Raw genomic sequence first — 7,943 nt, 5'->3', positions numbered from 1 at the left:
CGGCTTCTATAGTAGTTCCTTAAGAAACGTGGAAGGTCCAAGTTGTTCTTCCATGTTGGTTTGGCCTTCCATCCTTCACTCCATTTCATGAGCTAGACTATCTACATTTTCCAAGTATTGGCAAGGTTGCATGTGGCCCGCATACCCACTAGTGGGAGTACCTGCACTTAAACTCTTCTAGGTTTATGGGAGCTCAACTCCAACAAGTATACTAGTATTGTCTTTGCTCTTAATTTTTTCCACTGGGTCAGCTACATTTTTATTACTTTGGTTTGCTTGGTTTAGGATTCTTTGGGGAAGGTTCAACGTGTTATCTAGGGGTGAGGTAGCCTTGTCCTCCTCCTGCCTACGACAATATTCCTCACATTGTGTCTTGGTTTTACCATTCCTTTGCAACTCCTTTAGCCTTTGGTTTACCTTCCACCTTTATCCCTAAAATCCTTCATTTTGTACATTGTCCATTGGCCTCACTTTGGTTTTCAATCCCCTAAAATCCTTTTGTCTTTCGAGACTTCACCAATTAGGTTCACTCGCCTCATTATCACTGTGCCTCAACAATGGATGTGGTCGAGACGTGGCTCTGATGGTTAAGGTCCTTTTGGCAAACCCTGTTCTCAGTTGCAAGCCCTAATTGTTGTTTACCTCTTCAATGCAACTACTCCCCCCCTGCCTTCCCACGAGAAGTCCAGGATGAAATTGTTAGAAAATCGATAATGGCAGCTTATTGTACTTATTTTCCTTTAACTTGATATTTGCTTGTGAATCTTATTTATCTTCTTTGTGTTCTTTAGTTAGATCTATTCATCAAACAATGTCAAGAACAATAATAACAACAATAGACACATATATTGGCTTTCTTCTTAAAATATGCTTCAAATGATATACAAAGACCCAAACCCTAGACCAATCCTTCTCCTAGTACCAAGTCATCCCTTCCTTAAATCCTTCCTTGATTCTACACCAAAATGTTAGACACTGCAACTTTGACCTGCCAGCTTCAATACTGCTACCCAACCTGCAACTTCGACCCTGCAATTTCGACCTTAAAGCTTCCAAGGAAACCCTAGAGCAGCCTCCTCTTGGGACCTTCCTAATAGCAAGACAACTCCTTATGAGTTCTAGATCAAGTATCCTTCCTTCTAGTTACAAGATGTTGCACTTCATCTTCCTACAACTCAGACCTGTAACTTCACTTCTTCCTGCAGCCCAGAAACCCTAGAATTTCGCACGTGTGAGAGAGATAGAGCCCAAAACAAAATATTTATGTCCTTCTTGTGCTTTCTTGGCCTTCACTCTTCTTTTCCTGCTCTTCCCAGCTATAGATCGAACTCTTTCTTGTAGATTGAACTTGTTGACTGAGTTTTTCCAAATGAGGTTGAATTGCTTCCTTTTATATCCTTATCAAGGGGTCGAATTCTCTCCTTTAGGCCGACTTGATTTTCCCAGGGTCGACTTGTACTTTAGGAGCTTCCAGGATTTTCTAGACTCACAAATAATTATTTTTACAAATATATTTTTGCCCATAAGGGTCTTATAAACATGATGTTGACTCCTTTGACTCGAGACAGTAAATCCTAAGACCTAACAAACCCTATAAGCATGAAGAACATGCTTTACCTAAAACACAATCAATAATGAGCATGAAACCCATGCTTTAATAATAATATATTTTCTTTTCTTTTCTTGTTTGTTACATAGGATACATATTGAAATGAGTACAACAATTATGAAGACCGAAACTAGTTACATTTTCAATAATCCCTCTTAACTAGGGAGGTATTCATAATTGTACACTCAGTACAACATCATATCTCAAATTGAAGAGTTATCACAAAAAGAGTCAGATTGATAAGCCATATTGCAAGCATCATCATCATGACCAGCATTGTCTCTTAGGCCTAACTAGACAATCTCTTCTTTAATCAAGAGCATTATGTTGGGAGGCTTTATGTGTGATACCGCACTACCTCTACAAGGCACATACCCCATCTGGATGTCTATAAGATATGTCCTATTAGGACTATTCTTATCTTGGATCTCGAATCTTGAGTCCTCAAAGAATATCAGTCCTCTTCGACCACTCTTCACTTGGATACTTATCACATCCTCAAACAGTGTTGGTCCCTTTCCTTTCTTGAATGTAATATCATCAAGGAAACCGAAAATTCTTATCCAATTCTCTGCCATTCTCTCTTCATCACTTGAAGAGGATAATGTACAAGTGATGTCCCACATCACTCCCTCTCAACCAAAGACAACATCCCTATTCTCCTTTAATCTTGAGAATAACCCCCTCTAAAAAATAGAGGAGATCTAGACTTCCCTTTTATTTGAGAAGTCATCATCATAAGCCTTACAATTTGCCTTCATAAGAGTATTAGCTACCAGTTCTTCATAGTTTTCTAGCTTCCTCTTTCCTCTACATCATCGAGCTTTCTTTCTTTCAAGATATCATGGAGCCACCTTCTCTCTTCAATCTTGTGACAAGTTTCAAGGTACCTTTCTTGCTTATCACTTTCATATTCAACATGAAGGCATTGCATTGAGCTTTCCCAAACTTGAAGCTTGATCATGGCTTCCTTATAAATGTGATATTCTTTAACCTTCAGGTTATCTTATCATACTTCTACCATCCCTTTCCAAATTAACATTTCTTGAACTTACAGCTTTCCAGTACCAAATATTGAGCTTCCCTCAATATTCTTCATCCATACAATTGCACTTGCCTCAACTGCCATCATATATTCCTGCGACATTCTTCCAGGTAGCAAAATAATATGTTAACCAAATAACCAACAATAATGAAAATTAGACTTGCCTCGTTATGATTACCTTCTCATTCCATCAACATCCTCATGATCCATCTCCATATGAATCTTCCTTCATGCATCAAAGTGCCGAAGGATCGAACTTTATTACCAAGTTACAATTTTTCTTCTAGGGACTAGACTAGATGTTAATCATCGTTATACATATATTTTAGAGAAAGTCTTAAATTATTTACACATCCTTAAGTAAGCCAAATCATATTCCTTTCAAGCATCATATATCCATATACATAAGCATATTTTATGACCAACTTTCTTTCACAAGATTCTATACACAAGAATCTTATCTAGAGTTTTAGATCCAACATGCATTCCTATGCTTTCATCCAATCATTTAGATATTCATATATCTCGCAAAGAGCCTACATCCTGACCATTGCATTCTTTCATCCCTTTAGTAGTATTGGTTCCACATTACATGGAATGTCTACTTAACCTTGCCATGATGATTTTTCCGAAGACCTTCAAAAAAATATGGTCTTTCCTGAATCATGATGATTCAACTAAGCAAGATAATATCTTCTAATATAATGTTAGATAATGCTTGGATGGTCAATATGCAAAATGGTTTATCTATCCATCTATCTAGATGATCTCTACAAAGAAAATTAATCATGTAAATTCTATACATGCTACTATCATATGCTTCTTTCTAAGATGTTAAACAAAACATATTATCCTAAAATAAATATTAAACTTCACAGAGAGCCGGACAGTCAGTGAACCTTCTTTAGTAGTAAAGATCCTTCACTTCTTCCTTCTTTGCCTTCTTCTCAGGTTCTCCCATTGCTTCGGCCACATGAGCTTCATTCCTTTCCTTTATCTTATTGTTATGCTAGTTTGGAAAGTCCCTCCTAGAGTGTCCAAATTCGTTACATCCAAAACATTGCGCTTTGGATATGTCTTTCTTCTTGGCCTTGCCAAACTTTACCTTCTTCAACTTCTTAACTCGGGCTAGAAAGGCTTGAGATTGCCCATCGGATCCAATATCATCCTTGACCTTGATCCTTGATTCTTCCAATATGCATTGCACCCACAACTTATCAAAGTGAGTTGAATCCTTCTTGGAGTAGATGCTTGTTGCAAAGTTGCTCCATTATGGTGGCAATGCATTTAGTATACAGATGGCTACTTCAGAATCAATGATTGGTTCCCCAAGTCCTTACAGATGGCCTCTTAGTTGAGAGATTGTCATGAGGAAGGATGCCACATCCTAATCCTTTGATTTCCTCATTATGTACAACTTGTTCCTTAACAACATATTTTGACCTGTTGTACTGATGTCATCGACGGCCATATGGTAAACCTCTACTCTAGAGGTTCTATTATTGTAAAATTTCACAACTATGGAAGTTGTGGCAAGGTCTCAAAGGAGGGACTTTCTTTTTGGGGCAAAACTAACCTTTTTTCAAAAGATAGTTTCTATAATTGAATCCATCTTCAATATCCATTTCTTCAACCCCACTCTGCCGGATTTGAATATTGAATCCCCCTACTTATTTTGGGATGAGATGATCTTTCAAAAGCCAACATAAATATATTGGGGACTTACAACAATATACAAACTAAGCAAGGAAGGGTATACACACATGTGTTAGAATTTGAATTGAAGTTGACTTGAGCAAAGGTATAACAATGCATATTTAATTAAATATTGGTGATTTTAACAACCACGTCCATTAGATTAAAATAATGATACTTTATGTGTATCTATATGCAAAGACAAAATACTTGAAAGGCACCTTCCCAACAACAAAGATCATTATAAGAAAAATGGAAAAATAACAAGTTGATGGGTGGTATGATTGAATGAAGAATCAAAGGGCAAGAAAGAAGAGACATCCAAGTTTAGTCCTAATAAAAGATTTTATGGCCCCTTCCAAGGAGTGCGTTATTAAGAGGGACACAAACATGATCATGGAGTCTGTGATAAAGTCTTATGGGAGAAATAGGAAGCATGTGAATGAGATATTATGGATTTCAAAAGAGAAATCATGTTATTCAATCCAATAGAAGCAAGTGGATTGGTGCTACTTGAGACTCCATAAGCTCTAAATCAATTGGTGAAAGCAAGAAGTCTAAAAGATAAATGCAAAGAAAGGAATATCCATCTATGTACAAATCTACAATAAATAAATTCAAAACTATACAGTGTTTCCATATAGACAATGTTAGGTCCCTATAACACTAGTGATTCCCCCATTACTAGTGTCATTGTGGCCCTTACTGTTATTGTTGTGCCCTTATTGTCCCCATATTGTTATTATTGTGCCCCATAGAAGCCCACTATTGTTATTTTTGTGCCCTTATATTATTATTGTTATGTTGACTTTGATTATATTGTGACCCCTTAGACTCCTATATATAGAAATGAGGCTTTGTCATTTGTATCATCCAATAATTGTTCTTTTGTGTAATGTAAATGAGGTTGCCCCCTCAAAGAGGCTGATTTCTAAGTTGTTGATCTATCTTTTCTATCTTTTTGTGAGTTGGTTTCATAACAGACAACCTAGGTTCGAACCCTAAAAAGTGTAGGGTCTTTGTGAGTGTTTGTGAGGGAATGTGTTTGACATCACATAATTGGATTCCCTTCATCATCAAAGAGACATGTGTCCCAAAAGTCAATTTGGTTTAAGTGGATGTTAATATGATACATTGTATATTTTCTTAGGGTAGTAGCACAATTGGAAAAAAGCATGTTGGCAAGCCCTTGTGTATCCAAGTGATCGAAAGTTCAATCCCCCAGACATATCTCACCAATTGAACTTAAAAAAAATATGATACATTGTATATTGCAAAGCCATTAAGTTAAGTAATGACCTTGGCTAACCCAAATATTTAATTAGAATTTAAGCTCAAACACAACATTAGAAATGAAACCTTCACTCTAGATCTAAGGATATAGGGGTCAACATTGGATATTGGATACAAGACAAGGTGATCAAATGTATCTCTTGGACTAGCATTTTTTACAAAGGAATACAAATTTTAATGCTTATATTAACATGTATGTATAATATAATAATGAAATAGTCACTATTTAGTTCATGGATAAAAGTGTTGGTGTCGAAGGAAATCTCGAGGGATGTGTCACTATAGTCATAAAAATTGCATTTATTGTGGCACATGGAGAACTTATTAATTGGGTGTAGCTTTAAAAATGGATAGGAGTGTTATCCTCCCCACCTAACTGCAATTCCTACAAATGACATATTTAGTGATTAATGAGTATATTGTTGTAATAATTTTGAACCCTGTGTTAAGAAATTGCCCACTTTTTCTAAAAGATCTAGATGGGTAAAGTGAATGGGAAAACTGGGAATCTTACCCATACTAGAGTAGTCATCGGCAACATAGTGAGAGGATTGAAGTTGGGAAACCATGGCTTCACTAGAAGACCAACTCATCCCCAAAACCATGGACCTTGGTCAAGGATTTTTTTCTTATCCTCAAGACATTTGAAGATCACCACAAAAAAACATGGGTCTACATCCACCCAAACCGGCGTTCATCCAATCCTATCATAATCGAACAAAAAAACGCTACTTTTTCAATAGAAAATGGGGAATAAAAGTATCACCCAAGGATAATGACCATCACATCAAGCGCTCAATCATAAGGGAGGAGCAATAATTTGACAATCGCACGTCCTTGATTTCTGTTGATTTAACTCTGAACACTCACGTAATATTCTCTTGCTTGGCGAATTAAACACCACTGCATGGAATGGACGAGGATTGAGCCGAACCCTGGATGAAGCCCACTTCATTCTCATCTAAACACAAAACTATATATACGTCAAAGCTATTACAATAGATTCTGATTGTCAACACCTCGAGGTTCTGTTTATATGTGGCTACCTTTTATTGTTACTATTGAATGTGTGATTGGCAATAGTAATGGCAACTTAGGGCTGCCAAATTTCCTTCGATTCCATCACTACATCCTAACGTAAATAGTTGTTCAATGCCTTGGGTGTCTTTCAAAACTGGTAGGTAGCGTCTTCTTTGATATTTCTCGATGGTTTTAATTCCACTACAATCACAACTTTCATTTACGTAAACTTCGTGTTTTCACACGAGCGACGATTGTTCCAAGGTGAAATGTCACTTGGATGGTTTCAATGTTGTTGACCCATCATAACTAACTAACGGATATGCCCATTACAATTTTATACCACCCCATTATCAATATCAATTATGCATGGGAACCAATTAAAGCAACTTTTCACATTAATTTTATATGAGCATGAGAACATGTGTTAACAAGCAGCCCATAAAGCCTCATTTTGAATGCCATAGTCACTTAGAAGGAATTCCTCTTGTAGTAGCATCCTCCCTACTAAACTTTGCTAGTGCTAGCATTAGAACCACCATTACAACAAGATATCTTTCTAGTGTTGACAACACCATTATAGTAAGATACCTCAAGAGAGACAGAAAATTTAAAAAGTATGATAGTAATACTTATCCAGAAGATGGTATTGAAACTAGTAATTGTTCACGAATCCATAAGATTGTAAGGTCATCCTCATTATCATAATCATTGTCATCATCATCACCATCATCCTTGTCATTGTTATTGCCATCATTACATTATCATCATAATCACCATTCATGCCATCATCATCATCATTATGGACATTGTTTGCAATTGTTCATAATTGTAGATGTTGTAAGAAATATCATCAACCCAAAAAATGTGATCAGTGCTAGAAAAGGGTTGTTTAGGACACATTGATATACGTAAGAGAAATAACAACTCTATTTTTGACAGATGATTGATGATCATCATCATCACCACCATTATCATCGTCATTGTCATTTTTATCATCCCCATCATCATCATTAATGTAATTTCTATCGACATTGTTGTAATCATGCATCATCATCATTCATGCCATTATTGTTTTTGATGATGACCTAGATGAAAATGATGATCATTACACCAAAGATAATGCTTATGATTATGACAATGACAACATCTAAAATTGGGAAGATTCGCCAACGTCATTAGCATCGTCATCATCATAATCATTGCCATCATCATCATTGTCATTGTAACCACTATCGTCTTTATCATCATAATCACAATTCATGTCATCGCCATCATCTT

Source organism: Pinus tabuliformis, chromosome 3_2 (genome assembly GCF_031772625.1).
Source record: "Pinus tabuliformis cultivar Carrire ecotype Pingquan chromosome 3_2, CPIR1, whole genome shotgun sequence".
NCBI lineage: Eukaryota > Viridiplantae > Streptophyta > Pinopsida > Pinales > Pinaceae > Pinus > Pinus tabuliformis.
This window is presented reverse-complemented; position numbering follows the sequence as displayed.